We start from the raw sequence: 23118 nt of genomic DNA, 5'->3' as shown, positions 1-23118 counted from the left end.
GCATTATTAGGTACTGCGGTCAGTTGGTGAACAATTAATTGTTTGTCGGACTGCTCATAAACTGGGATAGTTTATAGAAAACAAGAACATGTGTGTGAACAGCTTTGCTTACCCTAATTGCCATATCTATTAAAGAAGAGGTTAACGAAACTACGATGAAATAAAGAAGATACCTACTTATGAATAAATGTAACACTTAAATATTAATAAATATAAAGAAAAAAGTTCCGATTCTACGTGTAGAAGCAAAATTACTGAACATAAGTTAGTTTTCAGGTAATGTAGTAAAAAACCGTTTGTTGTTATAAAGTTTTCGACATAAAGTAGGTAAGGACATAAGGTAGGTGGAATAGGTCAGAACAATAAAATTAAATTATTATAATCGTGTAAAATATATTTACAAAATGTACTCGTGTTGCTTGATCTCGAGTGCATTTCGTTAAGTAAGGAATGAATTGTTATCTTATCAAAATAATTTTTTAACGAAAACGTTTCCCACTAAAAAATAGCTCGGCTTAGTTTTAAGTATAGCGCCATCTACGTGATAGCAGTGACATCTTCTGACGGAGAAAGCAACGGCTACTCCTAACGTCATTTTACACGGATAAACGGCAGAGAGTCTTTTACGCAAAAAGTTTTAATGTTATTTCGCGTGATGGCGCTCTCAATCAAATGTTTGAATAGACATCCATATTTGTTTTTTTTAACAAGCTTTTATTAGGTCGACCTGTATGTAACTATGTAATGGAATCTAAGGCAACTAATTTAACCATCTTCCAAGGATCGTAGCGTCATGGAAATTGGCAGCTGTATGTAGTTCTGGCCCCAATTTCACATCGGTGACAGGTGCGACGAATTGTAAAATCACTATTGCTGACGTCACAGGCATCCATGGGTTACGATTACCACTTACCATCGGGCGGGCCGTATTCCTGTTTGCCACCATCATTGTATTATTTAAAAAAACTTTATTATATCGAAATAAAACAGATATTTCTCCTGCGAAGTTTCTGACAATTGTCAAAGATTTAGAAGAATTGTAGGTAATTCTTGACAGGTAATGAGTTACATGTCGGAATTTCGTGACAATTGTAGTGTTTCTTGTGACAATTGTCATAAACTTAGCAAGAGATATATCTGTTTTTTTCCGATATCATAAAGTTTTTTTTAATAATACAATGATGGTGGCAAACAGGAATACGGCCCGCCCGATGGTAAGCGGTAACCGTAGTTCATGGATGCCTGTGACGTCAGTAACAGTGATTTTACAATTCTTTGCACCTGTCACGTTGGTGAAACAGGGGCCTGATGACAATACAATAATATGGTACTGTCAAACTGATCTGATGATGGAGACAGAAGGTGGCCATAGGAACTCCATGATGAAACAACGCAACCTAATTGTGTTAGGGGTTTTTAGATTTGTCTCGATGAGTATTAGTTGTCCGTCGTAAGAAAAGTACAGTCGGCGATAAAAGCTTGTACCAAAAATTAGATTTTTGCCAAAAACTTATTATAAAGTTTACTTAGTCCTCTGAAGATGAAGCCAATGCCAATGTCAATTTACTTCATAAGTACGTTGTTGTAAACCAAACAACATGTAAGAAGCTTCACTTAAGCATTCTACCCATGTCTTATGTACCTACCAATTTGTACACGTAGCCACTTATGTTTTATTGATAACAACAACATAAATCTAATCAAAGGGTTACGGCCGGATTCGAACTTTAAGATACGTCAATTAATAAATCTAGAAACGATATGGATTAAATATGTCAGTGTCAAATAATTCATATCTTTTCTATATTTGTATAATAAAAGTAAACAAACAATTGATACATTTTCGAGTAGTTATAACACTTATAACATTTATTGGTTAACCGACCAATTACAAAACCGCCTGTATCTGTCAATGAACGACCTGACTTTAACCTACATTATTTGATCGTGTAATGTTTTCATCTACCCTCAGCTAGCTTAAGGAGCAATTTGAGGGTAGATTCTGTTTACTTTTATTTAAATACATACAGAGAGTATAGATCTAATAATTGACGTATCTTAAAGTTCGAATCGGGTAGTTAGTCATTCATTAGCTATGTTCATTAGACTGTATAAACTACATGTAAAATCAGCCTTGTCTTGTTTGGCTCCTTTAACGAGAGGTTAGTTAAGTAAACTCCGAATTTAATTTGCTGGCCGGATTTGAACAAGAAACGCGTGGCTGCTCACCAAGCTTCGCTGTTTCGATTTATCGCATTTCAATTCAAGTAATCTGAAACCAACACAGCGGCATTGGCTTAAAATATAAAAGTAGTTAAAATAATGTAATAATATTAAAAATGAAATATAATTTATTATCAGGCAACTAAGGTCTATATACATATCTTACAAACTAACATACATACCATAATAAAAATCTTTAATAATAAATAATAATAATTCAGCCTATATACGTCCCACTGCTGGGCACAGGCCTCCTCTCGAGCGCGAGAGGGCTTTGGGCTATAGTCCCCACGCTAGCCCAATGCGGATTGGGGACTTCACATACACCTTTGAACTTCTTCGCAGATGTATGCAGGTTTCCTCACGATGTTTTACTTCACCGAAAAGCGACTAGTAAATATCAAATAATATTTCGTACAACTCATTGTCGAAAAACTCATTGGTACGAGCCGGGGTTTGAACCCGCGACCTCCGGATTGCAAGTCGCACGCTCTTACCGCTAGGCCACCAGCGCTCTAATGAAAGTAAAAATCTTACAAGCTAAAAATAATTTCGGCGACACGGCGGTTTTCTATTGCGTCGCATGTTCCGGTGTTGGATTTGGCAGATTCCCAGGGAACGGTAATATGTACTTACCTACTAATTGCTTGTATGGAATAGGGGTATACAGTTAAAAGAGTCATGCTGCTTGTTATTTGTATTTAATAATATTTAAGTAAAACTAGCATTATAATAATCACAAATTATAAAAAGCTTAGTAGCTTGAGCTCTTAACGGGAATTAACACCAACATAGTTTACGTTCTACCTTCCTTATGTAACTATGCTAGCTCAGTAGCTTTGAGCATAAACGTGCTCAAGGTATTATGGTACGATCTGCGAACATATTGCTCCAGCGTTGTATCTGGAGGCAGCCAACCGCCACTGATACGATAGCTTAGGCTTTAGTTCTAAACCAACCAGGAGACATTACTTTAATAGGTATATATATATATATATATATATATATATATATATATATACAGGGTGCTTCCTGTAACAGGAGCAATACATTAAACTAAAGGCTGTACTCCTCAAACTGACTAACGTTTGTTCAGCAACTTTTAAAAATTATGAATCCTTTAACCTCCCTCTTTTTCATACAAAATAAATATTGCCTTCAATGTACGCTGACATCAGTGTATTTGACGTTACTTGTCATGCTTTTAACATAACAAAATTTACAATACATTGCGTCTTAGAATAAACTTTAAAGTGTAATAAAAATCAAAACATGAGTTATTTTCAAAAGTTGCTGAACAAATGTTGGTCAGTTTGAGGAGCACAGCCTTTAGTTTAATTTATTGCTCCTGTTACAGAAAACACACTGTATATGTACCTAGTATTAGCTAAGAATGTCTGGGAGACCGAGCTTTATATTTGTTCCTGAGTCATGGTTGTTTCCTATGTAAGTATATAAGTATGTGTTTATCTATGTAAATATTTTTATATCGTCGCCTAGTACCCATAGTACAAGCTATGCTTAGTTTAGGGCTAGGTTGATATGTGTATGATGTCCTCAATATTTATTTATTTATTTAAAGTATAAGTTATTACGAAAAGAAAGGGTCTCTATGCTACACACTTTACAAGTAATAGGTATTTGACATGTTTATTTTTTCAAATAAATAAATTTAAGTAGGTAGCTATTAGATACGAAGAAATTGTCTGGTAATCTCTGGTTAATATTAAATAAACATATTAACCGCTTGAATGTTTCTTAAAGTGTCTCTCAAATGGCACATTAAGAGTTACGCGAAAGCAGTGAATATACTTTGGAGGTGCTTAAATTACATCATTTAGGAGATGTTCAAGTTAAAACAAAAGCAGTTATAAAACTGAATTTTAAACAATCTATTTAAGTAGGTACCTACTTAAGGTATAAATGATTATTTTAATATTATATCTTGAGGTATCTATGTCGGCGGCCGATCGTAAGATCTGGCCTATAACCGCGAACATCGAAGTTCGCAAATTGCGGGCATTTTTCTCTGTCACTCTTATTACGCCTTCATTGGAGTAAAAGAGAAAGATCCCCGCAATTTGCGAATTTCGGTTTTCACGGTAGCCCCTCAGGCATATCGTGAAACGTGAAAATCTTTGAATCGTTCCCTGAGTCGACGGAGCCCCGCTACGCGGGGCTCTATTTCTGGGCAGTTTGCCCTTCGGGCATCTGAAGCAACCTAAGGAACCTATCTTATCTATATATTGGTTTAATGTGACTATCCTCAAAACAATACACAGGAACATTACGATCTGCCTGGTCTTACGATCGGCCGCCGACATCTACACCACGTGGACCAAAATAGATATTATGTTGTTACAATTGAATTAAAAAAAGGTCAGGTTAATTGAAGGCATTATAATAAACTTTATATTCAGACAATATCGCTGTTAACCCTTATCTTGGCAAGGCTCAAAATATCTTAAATATAGACATTTCTTTAGTTTGTTGTCACCTATTGGGCATACTAGGCTATTAAAAAATAAGGAAAAAAATCCAGGATTTTCCAGTTTTGGAAAATCATATGTATCATATTTGATACAATGCCAATAACTCGACAAAATAGTTACCTACTTTTTAGAAGAAAAATGCAGATTTTAATAAAAATAAAACATGACTGTAATGCAACAGAAATTAGCATTTTACTGCTAATTAAACGCAATCTAAAGCATCAGATGACTATTAAACCTGTAAAAATAAATTATATCTACGAATACCTGATCACATGGGCGGAAAATTAGATCCCATAAAGTTTCAAAAAAGTCGTCAGCAGAAAGTTGAGTAAAATATGAAAAGTAAACAAATAATTAAAATTAAAAAAAAATACAATTTTTTTTTACTTTGGGACCATTTTTTGCCATACACATATTTTTCCGTGCTACAGGCTACGGCGTAGCAATAATGCTACAGCGTACGAATATATAGTTAAATAACATCTAGTACTTTAAAAAATCAAAGTTTAATAACTAAATAAAACGACAACTAATATTAAATAATTGAAGCATGTTTTGTAACCCCACAAAAATAATGAAAAATAAAAAAACATGTAAAACTATTTTGACGATAACTTGGCAATGTATTAAATGCAATACAATCCTTTCGATATGTACATTTCTGAGTTCTTGGCAGTGTATCAAATATAATACGTAACAGTTTCATGTAAGGTTCTGTGTATTAAATGTTTTTAAATTTGAAGGCATTGTAAATATGTATGCACTAAGAGACAGTAAAGATATCAAAATGTAGATTATGGAAAAATATATACTAACATAAGAAATAATTGCAAAACTTCCAGTACGAACCGAAATCTATTGTTTCCGCGGCGCCATGTTGATTATTACTAATTAATTTACAATGACACTCGTGTCAATTATTTTTTTCTATAAGTAAGGAGGGTAGCTCGACATATTGATGGCAGAAATATTCTGTTAGGTAATAAAGTGAACCTGCTAGATTTTTTTAAGTTCCATGTATCACGGGTGTTACGATGCCAAGATAAGGGTTAAAACAGTTAAAATACTATATTATGTATTATATTTCTCTAGCGAGATTCTCAACAGACAGAGAGTGTTTACGTTCCACCTTCCCCTATTCAAATTTTGAAGTTTGTAAAAATGTATTTTATGGTACTAGCATTAAAATACAATATTTTCAATAATTACTTACTGGACTTTTGTTATATTCTTTATATTTTTAGTATAGTATCAGTATTACGAGCGATTTTTGTACCCAATATAATTATTTACTTACCTAAAATAAAGTTTGTAGCTCACAAGCCACAATCTTAAAAAAATAACTAATCATTAGATCCTCCATATCAAAGTAGCGCGAAGTTTTAGCCTAGCTTTTAGCTAGCCTTTTTCAAACCTTATATTGAAAAGCTTCAGTCTTGAGCTAATATTCTTCTTCTTCCTCGCGTTATCCCGGCATTTCGCCACGGCTCATGAGAGCCTGGGGTCCGCTTGACAACTAATCCCATGATTTGACGTAGGCACTAGTTTTTTTTTAGTTTTTACGAAAGCGACTGCCGTCTGACCTTCCAACTCAGAGGGTAAACTAGGCGTTATTGGGATTAGTCCGGTTTCCTCACGATGTTTTCCTTCACCGAAAAGCGACTAGTAAATATCAAATGATATTTCGTACATAAGTTCCGAAAAACTCATTGGCACGAGCCGGGGTTTGAACCCGCGACCTCCAGGTTGCAAGTCGCACGCTCTCACCGCTAGGCCACCAGCGCTTTAGTCTTGAGCTAATATTATAAAGCCAATTTCAAATATGATCTTCCTTCATCCAGACAGACTAAACTTACATTACACATAAGTATTTCCTATACTTAATCTACTACTACATAGGCTTTCATATGATGCAATTGCTTGCGCTGTTTGGTGCGCGTGAAGCGTGAACGTTGAAAGGTCGTATCCATAGACTATGTATCCTCTAGACGGAGTTTAGAGCAATTATTTCATGCAACCGATCATGCCAAAAATGCGGAGGTGCGCGGGACGAGGTGAGCGAAGTCCCGTGCCGTGATTGGTCCGTTCAAATACAAGGACGTCACACAAAGACACTTTCGACTCGAACATGGAGTAAAATTACCGTCGTGGCAGAGGGGGTAGCGCGTCTATGCTCAGTCTGGTGGATGTCTTGTCTGTGGTCGTATCATAACAATATCCTAACATTGACTAATTTGACAATCAGGATACCGCTCTAGATTAATAATTTCACGAGCATACAAACGTTGATTTCTGACTTTGCGGGCGGTGCTGCAATCTGGACGCCCGCAATCTCCCTAATTGGTTTTGCAGTTCGTCTAATTTCACTGGACGCGAAGCGTTAGAGCGGTTTGGACGTCGTTTACTGTGTTTGAAATCTATTCCTGCCATTTCAATTTCATTTTCAAATTCAATCTATTGAAAGCTCAGAAACCTTAATAATAGAATAACAATATTGTATGACTACTGGCATACCGCGAAGTTATTGGATATTTTCAAACACTAGCAAAAAAAAGTGGTATTTTCTGTGGTAATGTGAGCTGTAAACTTCGCAAACACCCGTTTACCATTTTGAAAAAAAAAATCGATAACTTAATCCCGGAGAGAAATACAAAAGCAATTTTTTTACCAAACTGAAACGGTGACCTTCTCTTCGCTCTGTCAATAATATAGGTAGGTACAGTCATCAGCAATAGTATCTTACACAACTAGGGCCGCAAAAATATATGACGCGCTCTTATTGCGCTCCAAATAAGAACGTGTCACATATTTTTGCGGCCCTAGTTGTGTAAGATACTATTGCTGATGACTGTACATATTTGAGCAGCCGATGCAACGGAGCCACGCTGTTTTGTCGACTAAATAGTGTTTAGTTTTAAGTTTATGAAATACATTATGTATGTTAGTCTGTAAGGTATTTGTAATATGGGCCTTGTTGCCTGTAAGCTATTTGTAATATGGACCTTGTTGCCTGAATCAAATTTCTAAATAAATAAATATTTACAAAATTTAAAAAAAAAATGTGGAAATGCGGCATAAATGCATTGTAAATACTATTTTCAAAGTCTGTCGCAGCGCATGTAAGACGAAGAAAGTTACGAACTGAAACTCGAGTTAGCGAATGACTTTTTCTTTTTTAATCTATCGAACTTTTTAAAAGTCGGCCAGAGCTAATCCGCGTTGGGTCAAGTTTTAGTTCAAAGTCTACAGATCAGCCGCAAATAACTGTGTCTTGGGAGAATAATATTGTTATATCAACAGTTTGTATTGTTAGAATACGAAATATTAATAGTAAATAACTTACCTATAATGGGCCGGACACTATCATGAATAATGACATTACTTAGAAAGAGTGACATTTTTAGTGATAGTGTAGGGATTTGGCATGAAGGAATTACGGCAAGTAATGAAGTTTATTGAAATTTCTTTCTTCAGTATTGGAGTTATATCAATGTAATGACACTAGAAATGACATTAATACTGAGTGAATTAATTAGAATGATGGAATCAGAAATGACAGAAATAATGACGGAAGATAATGAAGTTATTAAATTATTTTGATATTTTGAAGTAATTTTTTTTTTTAAGTAATGACATTATACTGATAGTGAGTGGAGCGCAATAACGTGTGCGGTGTTATTATGTCCGATAAGATTTGGATTTGATTACGAGTATCAGGTACATTCATACTTCGTTTACTACATAATTATTTATAACTTAAAACACGTTCCATAGAAACATAGGTATTTATATTTAAAATGCTCTGTCAGTTGGCTGAAAGGTGAAAATATAGCTACTGCTGGAGATTATTTTGATCCCAACTAGATTTACTTCCATTCTATTTATGTTAAAAGCTTCATTAGTCTACACTAACAATCAGTGAAAATAGAAAAATCACTTAGATATTTCCAACTGTATTTCAAGTGTTAACTTATAAGTGTTCATTTGACAAATTTCCTTTCAATCAAAAGCCAAATTTCGTAGAGTCAGCATAAGGTTGTATTTTCTGTGAAAATTTTCAGTTAGATAGGAGAATGTGAAAGATATTGCTCGGTTAAGCTAAAGTCGAGTCAGATACGGTGCACTGTTTATTGGCAGAGGAGTTAGAGCTACTGGATTAAGCTTGATCGGATAGACTTTCCTATTCTTACTTTATTTTTATTTTACAGTAGCTAAAAAATTAAACGTATTTGATAGAAAGGGTAAATGCTTTTGGGTCACACAATTCGTTTGATTAACTGAAGAACTTTTATTAGAATATTTATTTAGGTAAGCAATATAAAGTAGTAAATAGAAAGTCCATGCATAGTTCGTGATCACCAACGCAGGCTTCGTCAAGTCGGCACAAAAGCAAATCAGCTACAGGCCTCGTCATCTATTACCTACTACAAATCTGTTATTATTATCTATTTAATTAACTACAAATGATACTTTAGGCTTTGTCAATCTTAACCACTAAATTAAAACCCCGGACCGAACTATATTTGAACTTTTATTGATTATGTTGTTACCCTTCGTGATTTTTTCACTTGATTGTCTCATCGGGAGATCATCGCTAGAAGGCATCAACGTCATGCTGAAATGAGAATGGGTGGCATTTTTTCCTTCCTATGTTTTTGTTTCATAGAATCTGGTCTTCTCCGTTTGTGCTTACCTACGAATAAATTATTTTTGTTTCTCTTATACTGAAAAGAAATAATGAAGCCAATTTAGCAAAAAATAACAACCTAGAGTTTTTAAAGGTTTAAAAATCTTATCTTGATAAAATGGCACCCAAGCATGGCACGTCTGTCGCTTTGGAAATGAAAAAGTATTTAGAATAATCATTATTTCATCCAGCCGGTCACGCTATGCTCAGCAGCTAAGACGCCGCGGGGACTATTAATGAAATAAATACAATTTTAATAAAAAAATATGCCGATTCTCTTTGTAATAGTACACGTCTGTCCTTTACAGTAAATTTATGACCGCAGGCTCTTTTCGAGTTGCTTTGCAGACTTTGTAGTATTTTTTCTCTGAGGGTAGCGCTCTGTTCAAAAGCTCTGGGGTTGTTTGGATTGTAAAGTGGACAAATAAATTTTGAGGCCTAACGCTAAAGCCGACCACTGACTAATAGGCCGCCGGACGATATCGGCCTGTCAGTTAGAACAAAACTTTGACAGTTCCGAACAACTGACAGGCCGATACCGTCCGACGGACTGTTAACCAGTGGGCCACTTAACTGAAAAGTTTTGTTTCAAATGATTTGCTAGATTGCGGAAAGGTCTTTAATCATTACGATTTGTCAAGAGACTTTATGACATTTGTGTAAAAAATCAGTTGACTTGTTTCGTTCTTCTTTCGTCTTGCTTCAAATGTTGCAAAGTTCTAGATATTATTAATGTTATTATTTTGCATTGAATACTTAACAAAGAAACTAAACTGAGATTGTTCCTTTGTGCAGGTACAAGTTTTGTTCTTTGATTCCTTTGGAGAATGCTCAACCTCTGTAAAAAGTTGAACTAAAGTTTGTGTACACCGTCGAATGTTTTTAATGAGAAATATTGTAAATGTGCCGTACCTACAATAGAATATTGCACCCAGTTGTGCAATCGTTAAGGGGCCCACTGAATAACAGTCCGCCGGACGGTATCGGTCTGTCAGTTAGAACAAAATTTTGACAGTTCCGAACAACTGACAGGCCGATACCGTCCGGCGGACTGTTAATCAGTGGGCCCCTTTATTGGGTTAATTGAGCTCCAGAGATATTCAGAAAGTAATTTCTTGTTATCCGTTTGTTACGGTTATAATCTATCAAAGTGATATTTAGGGTTGAAGAAAATTGGTAACAAGATTTGAATAGAACTCTAAGATCCATATCATTTTAATCCAAAATGTTGTGTAGTCAGTATTTTTTTTTTGCTGTACCAATAATTAAATGAAAAGATTAGACTGATAATGTATACCTAATAATTTGGAATATTGCTAGCAGACATATCTCTATGTTTAAAAATTGATTTGGTACTGTATATTTCAGCTACGTTTCTTTATAGTTGAGTAAGTCAATATCTTCTAATAGGTATATAGTACCTATGGGTTTTCCACCATCCTGGGCTGGGAATGGAAATTGAGCGCCTATTCCTCAAGTAGTTGGGTGGAATTATGTTTACGTTAAGATAACTTGCCTGGTTAACATCCAATACGAATTTTAAACCATTCTTTTCATCATTTTCGTAACTTGCGCACCCGAGTTTATGAAAAATCGGCTTATGGTTTTGTGGATCCTTTTCGTAGACCGTCATTTTATTAAGAATCGTATCAACCTGATTGCCTTCAGGCCAGTTTTATTTGTCTTTTTATCCTTGAAATGAAATAGCTTTTTGGTCTAGGAGCTGTGTAATAAATGATCGTATTTGCAAATCTTAGTTTTACGATAAGGTTATCGGGACAGCAGAGTAAGTAATGCTAAGAATAAATCTTTAGTCTGAATCCCATTCTGAGTTAAAAGTGATAGCAATTTATCCAAAAAAAAATTTTTTTTGTTTTGTTTATAGAGCTTTCCAATAAAATAATGGTATTGTAACTGTAACTATACCCTTTTTTATTCGATATTAATTTCACTACAATTTATGACAATCATTCAAATTCATGTAATTCCCAAGATTCGAAACTTTCACAGTTCATATGAATTCTATTCCTCTAATAAATCTATAAGTGAAATCATGCACGCGTTTTCGAGGCCTTCGGCTTTGTATGAGATCGCTTGAACAGTTGGGTTAGAGTTGGGTTAACAAAAAAGAAAATTAAATTTTCGGATGTTTGGAATTTTCATTCGGTTTCCGTACGGAATGACAGGTGGGAACGGGACGTCGCTCTACAAACGATTCCTCTCTTGCATATGTTATTCCGTACGGAAAATTCCGAACGTCTGCAGCCAGCCTTATGGGCCACTCCGCTCTTGTAAGTTATATCGGTCGCGCTCGTAACAGAGGATTGTATTCATAGGGCAAGGGCCAGATGCAATGTGCCCGCGATATCGCCCTTGCGATGACGACCTCTTTTGATAGATGGTGTGGTATTATGTTGACGTGTTTAGTTTTGTGGATGAATGCGTCGCCGAATTGGGTCAGTTTGATAAACGGACTTTTGTTGGTTTTTTCAATTGATGAGCGTTTGTTTTTTTGCTTTTGCTGACACGCGTAGCCCGGGTCGAGTTTGATGAATGAGATAGGTTCATTGTTCACTTGATCGTCGCTAAAATAGAGTTGTAAAATGTATTTTTTATCAATTATGCTTAAGTTATGAAAATGGATTGTTATTCAAGTTTTGAAGTCCATTGTCATGGAAAATTTTTCAAGAGAGCTAACAATTTTGCCAGTGAAAATTTGGCTGAATGTTAAAATGTATTTAGCTAAAAGTAACCATGTAGAAACCATATTAATGCTTGTATATATTCAAATATAACAAATCGTTTTCCATTTAACATAATGCTGCTCTCGAAACCTTCTGATCAAACGTTTTTTGCGACCCGCATCATTACTTTGTCGTAAGGAAATGTCAAGCTTAACGGCTCACATTTCAATTAATTTAATATCGTAATAACGCGATTGAAAAGCGAACATTCCTTAAAAGAAAGAGGATTTGATCTGCATTTATGCATCAAACAACAACTAACTGGACCCTAATATTTCCTGAATGCCATCATTCAAATAATGTGAAGCCTTTTAAAAGTACCCCGTCCCATTGTGCTTGTTTTTGAATCCTAGCCTTAGAATCAAGCCTTATGTAAAGTGTATGTACCTACAGGTATTTACTAATTACTCTTACACACTTGATACTATAAAATTGTCTCTACTCGGCTGTCGGCTGTTTCAAATAAAACGCAATACGTTTTGAACTTCACGAGGAAAACTTTTATTTTATTTAAGCAGAATACTACAGTTCCATCTAAAACATCTATTTTATATCACATCTAGTTTATATCTCTGTGCACAAGGATGCTAACCGCCTAAAGTTTCTCTAGTCGGCACGAGTTAAGGAATGCTTCTGTGAGTAAATAGGTACATTTTGCAAGGCTGGTTCAAACAGGCTTAAAACTGGATTCCGTACTCCTAGAAAGGGATTCCGTCCAAATTCGAGATAACTTTTAAATACCTACTTGGAGCTTACATTTAAGAGCAATACAAACGGCAACATTTTGTTAACAATATATATTTCAATAACCTGCAATCTAATTCTTATTTTTTTAAGCCTATTTTACAAGTTTTCGACTCACATCCCGATTTTGTATTAGTTAAGATTTTGCATGCAAATGCCAATCGGATAAGGAAACAATATTGTTCTGATATGAATATATAATGACGAGGCCGGAAGTTAACGCAACCCAATTTAGCTTGAATAAGTATATTTATTTGATTCATTATCATAAAGATAAAGTTATCATCTCACAATTATATATGAAAATATGTTTTTGTTAATAACTTATGTTCATATGTAAATAAAATCTACTTCTTATGTAAGCATTACGTGGATGCCAATTTCACGTGTAACCTTATACAATGTTAATTCCCGTGAGAAATTTATATTCGCATTTTGATAAAAGAGCCCGAGTAAAATTTCTTTGCTTAACGACTTTTATAAAACAAATTTGAAAGCAAAGTTCTAACGCGCTGTGCTAAAAGAATACAACTTTATAAGAATTGTGGTGATCTATATGCCCCTTTAGATGTACGCCAAGTTTCATATAAAGTCATATTGAATCACGTAGGAGCAAAGCTGCTCAATTTAGCTTACGCTCCGCAACCAAAACGAGCGAATATTAATGTAAGCAAGATATCTCCCATTATCTTACATCACGTTTCTTGTAAGCTATAAAAATAAATGTTGAAGGTATTATAAAAATTTCAGCTCTTATATTGAAGAAAATATTTTGAAATATTGAATTAAGACAGTATCAGTGGAACAAATTAATTAGTGTTGACTGTTACGAGCTTTATAAACAAAATTTAATTTGAAATATTTAATTGTCATTGCCTTTTGAATGATTAGACTGATTCTTTTATCATTTATCAAACTACAAGAGAGTAGTATTTGCTTTCATCAGTTCCGCAACTGCAACCTCTAGTCGCCCACACGTAAAAACATGCGAAGAAAAATGCTATTTTGATTTGATAAAATAAGGAACACGATTAAATAGGAAATAAATAAATCGGGAAGAAGATTAAAAAAATCAAAATCAAATATCATTTATTATCAGGCAACTAAGGCCCATAGATACACTTGGTCAACTTTATAAGAGGTCAAAGTTATCCGACAAAATGTATCAAATTAGCCACATTCTTGTACAAAAACTTATTTTATTGCTATTCAGATAATATCGTCAATTTCTAGGCTAGCGATACCCTTTGTGAACCGTATCAAACTTTTCATTTTGACAAAGAACCGGTAGAATCGGTAGAATTTACTGCCCAATAAACTAGCACGGTCTTCTTCCAAAATCCAGTGAATGAAAGCTTTTACGACCATGATCTCTAAGTAAATACAATATTTTATGATCTATTATTGCAAGGTCGGAGTAAATTGAAGTATTTTATTGAGTCGGGTTTGTTTTGTGTTAGATTTTATATAAATATTGCCTTTTGGCAACCTGTGTTTATCCGGATTAAGTAAGTATTATCAGAACCAAACTAGAAAAATAAAGCTGCTGGTTAGACAACTCAGTGAGTTATGAATTGATATTATCAATATTTTAAAACAGAGATTTAAGCAAAAATATATTTAGAATAATACATGTCCTTCGCTCAGTAAAAGTATTGTATTTTGTATTTTATTACAATTTAATTGGATAATTACAAACGAAATACATCTGATAATTACAATTTAATTGCATTACTTTAGTCTTGGATACTAAAAAAATAATTTTAGAAGAAAATAATAAAATGGTATGTAAATAATTTCGTTTCTTAAAAACAATTCTAAGGTGTATTCGGGTAATACCGAATGTCGGATAATTCCGAAATTCAGATGAAAATCACCCTTAATTCCATCATAATAAAAGTCTCTTTTCGGAATTATCCGACAGTTTTCGACATTCGGAATTACCCGAGTAAATCTTACATAGAATTTAGCGTTCATTTGCATAATACTCGTACGAACGTAGTTCCTTCATATGTAAAGAAGTAACTTTGTTACTTTTTGCGTTGCCTGCTTATACCTACGTGCTGATAAGAGCAAAGGGAATTCACCCCCTATTTATTTAGGCTCCAGAATTTTGCCTTTGAATATAAAATACACTAGGGACCGCGTTAATTTGGGAAATCTTTGTTTTAACATAATTTCGTGTTGTAATTCCTCTGTAATAATTTTTGAACCTTGTGTTTGTTTTAAAACATTTGCAGGTACATAGGTAATTTATTTATTTAGGTATTTGAAACAGCTCCAACCCTCTCATGCTTGAGAGGAGGCCTGTGCCCAGCAGTGGGACGCATATAGGCTTAATTTTTATTTTATTTAAAACTTGAGTCAGGCAACAAGGCCCATATTACAAATACTTTACAGACTAACGTACTGACTACTGACATATATTATGTATTTTATAAACCTATAATTAAACACTATTTATGCGACAAAATGGTATGTATGTTTGTAAACCTACTTATACACTTATAAACCATTTATGTAAAAAACATTTGCAGGTACATAGGTAATTTATTTATTTAGGTATTTGAAACAGCTCCAACCCTCTCATGCTTGAGAGGAGGCCTGTGCCCAGCAGTGGGACGCATATAGGCTTAATTTTTATTTTATTTAAAACTTGAGTCAGGCAACAAGGCCCATATTACAAATACTTTACAGACTAACGTACTGACTACTGACATATATTATGTATTTTATAAACCTATAATTAAACACTATTTATGCGACAAAATGGTATGTATGTTTGTAAACCTACTTATACACTTATAAACCATTTATGTAAAAAAAAAAATGTAAGTATTTTTAAGTAAATCTGCACTACTACATTTACCCAGTAAAAGCTGTTTTTGATACTGTCGATTTTCCCGTTGTTCCAATTAAGAAAACAAAGATTTAATTTGTTATGTCTTTTTATACTTATTATTTCATTATAATAAACTCAGATTATGGAAAGCGGACTGATTAACACGGAGTCATGTTTGTTATTTTGTCGCCTCCTGTTATCTTCATCATCAGTGCATTCATTTACGTTAATAGCAACGTGTTAAACGGTGTTTCATCTCACTTTTAATTTTTTATCAATGTAATTCCAAAATAATGTTTTTTGCGTGATTTCTGTATACAACAAAGTTTTACTGTCAATTTAGCGCAAATAAACATTCGAAAGTAGATAGATGCGCACATATTTATGTAATAATAGTGTGTAATTACTAAATAAGGTTTACTCGGGTAGTTCCGAATGTCGAAAACTGTCGGATAATTCCGAAAAGAGACTTTAATTATGATGGAATTAAGGGTGATTTTCATCTGAATTTCGGAATTATCCGACATTCGGTATTACCCGAATACACCTTATACCGCAATTGTTTTTTGTATGGGAAGCGAGCCACCTTTAATATTGAATAAATAAAAACATTACAACAATGTGCTACTTTGTATTTTACTTTGTCATATTACTTTGCTAGTTTAGTGTCTCGTGGATACAATACAATGTTCACTGGCATAGCTCGTCTACCTCTCGGACAATGTTGGAGTTTGCGTCAACAAAATATTGTAGCTTTAAGGTGGATGTCTAGGGATGGGATGCCGATTATCAGCCAAAAGATGGCGTCACTGTGCACGAATTGTGGATTTTCACTATTTCTCCCAAAATACAAAGTTTCATAAGATGTGTTGATATGTGCGAAAACTATAAAAAATACTACATCTAAATCGAGACATGTTCAACTCAACATTGTCTCATTTCGTTATTACCGGAATCCAACTGCAAAATATTGCAATTTCTTGCATTCACGCACACTTACGTACTTAAAGTCACCTTAAAGTCAGTGTCAAATGTCAGCACATTCGTAATGTTACAGTAAAGTAACCTAGAGGGCGCAGCAGATGAAATGTTTATTGTTGAAAAAAGATTGGAAATTAAATAATAAATTCTTGTTTGAGCAACGATTAAGAATTACAACGCATTCAGAAGCAACTAATGTTTTCGACCATCAAATGTCATGTGCTCGTGGCACCCGTAGCCTCTATTTAGAAAAAAATCAGATTGTAGCTAAGATACATGGTTCAAACCCCGACAATGCCAGTTTTTTTTTATTTTATAATTTTAGCATTCTCTTTTGAATTATTTTAAGCGTATGTTATTCTTCGAAACTAAACTTACGTGAGTAAAATATTTTCAGTATTTTAATTATTTTTTAATAATATTATGGGAAGATTTATAAAAGTATTTTTATTTTCCGATTTCAAAGGATATAAATAATGATTAAAATAATTAAAAAAAAGTCATGCATGAGGCTAATTAGGATCGCAGAATAGGTATATAAGAAGTCAACTATCGACGAAGTATAGCTGGTCAAGCAGATCTTGTCAGTAGAAAAAGGCGGCAAATTTGAAAAATGTAGGCGCGAAGGGATATCGTTCATAGAACATTTGAATTTCGCGCCTTTTTAGGGTTCCGTACCCAAAGGGTAAAACGGGACCCTATTACTAAGACTTCGCTGTCCGTCCGTCCGTCCGTCCGTCCGTCTGTCACCAGGCTGTATCTCACGAACCGTGATAGCTAGACAGTTGAAATTTTCACAGATGATGTATTTCTGTTGCCGCTATAACAACAAATACTAAAAACAGAATAAAATAAAGATTTAAATGGGGCTCCCATACAACAAACGTGATTTTTGACCAAAGTTAAGCAACGTCGGGAGTGGTCAGTACTTGGATGGGTGACCGTTTTTTTTTTGCTTTTTTTTTTGTTTTTTTTGCATTATGGTACGGAACCCTTCGTGCGCGAGTCCGACTCGCACTTGCCCGGTTTTTTTACTGACAAGATTTGCTTGACCAGGTATAAAATAAGTTTCCAAAATTTTATTGAAATGATATACCTACATGAAATAATCAAATACAACACATTTACTTAAAATAACTTTTAAAATAAGGCATATAAAATTTCCAAAAAGATGAAACAAAATAAATAAATAAATACAAAAAGAAATGAGTCTTTGTTCGTGGTTTGAACCCTGTCATGCTGTTCAACTTGTTAGACTTATACTCAGTAGCTAAAAGCCACTAGACCATTTGACCATAGTAGACCCGGGCGAAAAATGCCTTCTTATTTAAGTAACCCATTACTGTCAAAAATATCAAGTTTGAATTGATTTGAAATATAATTTTTCATTGTCGAGTTATTGACATCCAAACGTTGCGAGCATGTTGTACTTTAAACCACTTGGCAACGTCGCACGGGGAATTCTTCTGAAAATGTATGTCCTTTTATATTTTGATATTTATGGATATATGAGGATTCTTCTACTTATGTTGCAAATTGATTAAATTATCGAGAGAAAAATGCTAATGCAAAGAAAACAAGAAATATCCGTTTCATTTCTCATGCTATTGATTCGGTTAAATTGTGTTCTAATGTATGGGGAAGACAAACTAATTATAGCCAGCCTTTTATGAATGTAGTATGATACCATAGGGTATGGTGCTTTACGCACACTAGCGTCCCTTCCCCTCCCCCTGACGCAACCCCCCCTTTTTGCATGAAATATGTCCCGGTACACAGTTTTTTACATTTTTTGAGGAAAGAATATATTTTAGGAAAAAAGTGTCAATGAAAGAAATAATCCTTAATAAATTCTTAATAAAAAAGGTCATATTCATTTTTTTTATATCATGCACCTAATTCATGTATTAGCTTGTCAAAATTCGAAATAACATAGTTTTTACTTAGGGTTCGAAACTCATTTATTATACACGGTGTAACATGAGGAAACCGAATAATTTTAACAGCGTATTCCTGATCACATTTAGAGACAAAAATGTCCTATAAACTTTTTTGAAATTCGCCTAGTTTCAGAGTTAATACCAATAAAAAAAAAACAAGTTTCTATTGTTACATCCAATCCGCATTGGGCTAGCGTGGGGACTATAGCCCAAGCCCTCTCGCGCATGAGAGGAGGCCTGTGCTCAGCAGTGGGACGTATATAGGCTGAAATGATGATGATTGTTACATAGTTCAAAACGCCTTTTTGATGGCGATGTTGTTACTATGGGATTTAGTCTAAATATCCTTATTGATATGTCAAAAAGTGACAATTAAGTAACACGTTGCAAAAACTATGTTTACCGAAAAAAAAGTAAAAATCCATGTTAACTGACAAGTTTACCAATAACATTTACTTTTTATGTACATACATATATACTCAAAAAATTAAAAAATTGCGGCCAAGTGCGAGTCGGACTCGCGTTCCAAGGATTCCGTATATTACACAATTTTTAACAATGTATTTTTTATTTTATTTATTTATTTATTTAGATTTTTAATTCAGGGAACAAGGCCCATATTACAAATACCTTACAGACTAACATACATATGTATTTTATAAACTTAAAACTAAACATTATTTATGCGAAACGTGAGTGAAATCTTTAAAAAATCCGTAGGAGTCGGATCAAAAACTGTAATTAAGTCCGACTCACGCTTGACTGTACATTTCTAATAGGTTTTCCTGTCATCATAGACCTATTTTATGTATTTTTTCAAAATTTTAAACCTAGTAGTTTCGGAGATAAAGGGGGAGGGGGGAATAGTCATTTTTTGCCTATTTTCTTGAATAACTTCTAAAGTGTTTATTCGAAAATTATAAAAAATATATATTTGAGATCCTTACAATAAGCTCTTTCATTTGATATGTAACATGATATAGTTTGAAAATTTTTATTTTTTAATTTTTTCATTTACCCCCCAAAAGTGGCCCCCATGTTTAAAATTCATTTGTTTACAAACTTACATATGTGTACCAGATTACAACTTGATTGGTCCAGTAGTTCCGGAGAAAATCGGCTGTGACAGACGGACAGACAGACAGACGCACGAGTGATCCTATAAGGGTTCCGTTTTTTCCTTTTGAAGTACGGAACCCTAAAAACAATAAAAAAAATTGTTTTCGGCGAAATTGACCTAAACTCATACAAACATTTTTTCCTTCTTTTAATTTGACCTCAGAAATAAAATCTTTCGCATTTCTTGAGGACACCTTGTATAATAAGTGTTATAAAATGAATATATAACCTTTTTTACTAAGAATTTAATAAGGAACTATTTCTTTCATTGACACTTTTATCCTAAAATGTATACATGAGGTCAAAAAAAGGAAAAGATGTAATATGTGTTTAGGTCAATTTCGCCAAAAAAAAAATTTTTTTGGTTTTTTTTTAATTTTATGAATGAATTTGTATATAAAAATTGTCACTTAAAATGGTTTTTTTTTTCGTAAAACTTAGTTTTTGTAAAGTGTTACTTGTCACTTTTTGACATATCAATAAGGATATTTAGACTAAATCCCATAGTAGCAACATCGCCATCAAAAAGGCGTTTTGAACTATGTAACAATAGAAACTTGTTTTTTTTTTATTGGTATTAACTGAAACTAGGCGAATTTCAAAAAAGTTTATAGGACATTTTTGTCTCTAAATGTGATCAGGAATACGCTGCTAAAATTATTCAGTTTCCTCATGTTACACCGTGTATAATAAATGAGTTTCGAACCCTAAGTAAAAACTATGTTATTTCGAATTTTGACAAGCTAATACATGAATTAGGTGCATGATATAAAAAAAATGAATATGACCTTTTTTATTAAGAATTTATTAAGGATTATTTCTTTCATTGACACTTTTTTTCCTAAAATGTATACTTTCCTCAAAAAATGTAAAAAACTGTGAACCGGGACATATTTCATGCAAAAAGGGTGGGTTGCGTCAGGGGGAGGGGAAGGGACGCTAGTGTGCGTAAAGCACCATACCCTAAGGTATCATACTACATTCATAAAAGGCTGGCTATAATTAGTTTTTCAAAAAGCACAATTTGACCGAATATATGAAAGAGGGTCATTGTTGTTGTAAAAGGTGTGCAGGAAATGATACGTTTCTGCACTAGAGCAGTTTAGGTTCCAATTACAAGTACGATTTTATTATTCTTTTTACAATAAGCAATTGAAATTTGGGTATAAATGGATTTGTTATACAATTTCCATTCTGATATTTGACTCCCCATTCCATAAATTACTTTTGGCCAAATTGTTAATTGAAAATACCTACTCTCAAAAATACCTACTCTCAAAAATACCTACTATAAAAATGTATTTAAAAAAACACATGCATTTTACTTTCCTCGTATGCGAAATGAAAAGTAGAGTGTTTTAACTCGGGTGAAAGGCAGCATTTTTGAAAAAAAACCAGGCAAGTGCGAGTCGGACTCGCGCACGAAGGGTTCCGTACTATAATGCAAAAAAAAACAAAAAAAAAAGCAAAAAAAAAACGGTCACCCATCCAAGTACTGACCACTCCCGACGTTGCTTAACTTTGGTCAAAAATCACGTTTGTTGTATGGGAGCCCCATTTAAATCTTTATTTTATTCTGTTTTTAGTATTTGTTGTTATAGCGGCAACAGAAATACATCATCTGTGAAAATTTCAACTGTCTAGCTATCACGGTTCGTGAGATACAGCCTGGTGACAGACAGACGGACGGACAGCGAAGTCTTAGTAATAGGGTCCCGTTTTACCCTTTGGGTATGGAACCCTAAAAGTATCATCTACTAATGTTATTGTTATGCACAAGCAGAAGATATTATAGAATCTTGTTTATTTACAAGAAGATGACATTTTTCTCCACATACCTATATATATATTTTTGAGAAAAATATAGCTAGGTATTTTAGTTTAAAAATCATTGTTACAATAAATATAGGCTTTTCCAGAGAACATTTACCGAAACGAAAGCAGAATTCACAAGGGTTTTCGGTGGACGACCGTAACGCGAATGATTGTTTGGACTGACCTTTCTATAAATATATTAATGTATTTTATTGTGTAATAATCATAATAATTATTAAGTTATATTAAATCTGGGAATGAAATTATATCAGAAAGGAGATTCTTAAATGAGTAGGTATACTCGTAACATGCTTTGTGCATTAAATATACCTCCCTCTATTGAGTGAAAATAAAACAAAATACACAGGTAATCTGTGTTGCGGTTTTAAAGTGCCATCTGTTACACCTTTGACAAATTAAAAATGATTGCTTGTCAAATGAAGTCGCCATGTTAGAATTACACCGATACTATAAGCATCACTCACACAAACAAGCAATGAGGCAAAATTTTACCAATATTCAAAGGCTTTTTTCTTAATAATTTTAATCAAAATCTAGTATTTTTTTACGTTCTGCGAAGACAGAAATATATATACTACCCAAACATTACATATACAAGTGAAGAAACCCTATATAATAGGAGCTAGGGTGCCAAGAAAGTTGTATGAAAATCGAGCAAGGAGAACCACCTTAATAGCTTTTGATTCGCACAATACCCATTTCTGGCGCAGAATATAACATTCAATAGCTTCGCTCCTTTGTTTTTTTTATGTTTATAGAGAATTTTGACACTCTCAATAATAGCGGACGAGACTACGCGTCAATAGTAAACCTACAGGTTGTAACAAAAATACTGGGGAGATAAATCTGTTATCTATAAGGTTTTATATAAAGAGGCATGTTTCTATCTATAAAACATACCTATAGAGTGTGGCATGCACTTTCGAATGCAAATTGTAGGAAAAGCATTAGAGGTTGGCAAATAATTTTGGGGCGTTGTTCTATACGCTACTATTGATACTGACTATACTACACTGTAAATAATATATAAATTTATGTATAGGTAACCACAATCACAAAGATATTTTAGAACTAAGTACTTTCAAAGTTATGTAAATTAAAACTTTATAACTTAAAAACAGCTATGTTTACCAAGTAAGACATCAAAGTAATAAAATGTATTAAATTTTATCCGGGCGAATACCTAGCCCACCCACCACAGCCAAACTTTACACAAACTTCACGCTCAAGAGCGAAGTTTCTGCCATAGACAATTACTTTGTTCTCAAGAGATAGACAAGTAAGTCACAATCACGGACGGGCCAACAATGCTGACAGTTGTGACAATGACGTGTTTTGTGATGCAGATCAAAGTCGTAGGTATATATACCGGGTGTGGCCTGTAACACGAGCAAATAATTAAAACATAGATTGTACTCCTCAAACGGTGACACTTTTGTTCAACAACTTTTAAAAATTATGAAGTATTTAAACTCCCTATTTTTCATATAAAATAAATATTATCTTC

At 33.8% G+C, this 23118-nt stretch overlaps 1 protein-coding gene across 1 annotated transcript in view; it reads left to right on the top strand.

Annotated features, from left to right (window-relative positions):
• Positions 1-23118, top strand: part of LOC134669526 (protein unc-13 homolog B) — a 402107-nt gene that overhangs the window by 156598 nt on the left and 222391 nt on the right. The window lies entirely within an intron of this gene.

The sequence above is a fragment of the Cydia fagiglandana genome, chromosome 12 (genome assembly GCF_963556715.1).
Source record: "Cydia fagiglandana chromosome 12, ilCydFagi1.1, whole genome shotgun sequence".
Taxonomy (NCBI): Eukaryota; Metazoa; Arthropoda; class Insecta; order Lepidoptera; family Tortricidae; genus Cydia; species Cydia fagiglandana.
This window is presented reverse-complemented; position numbering and strand designations above follow the sequence as displayed.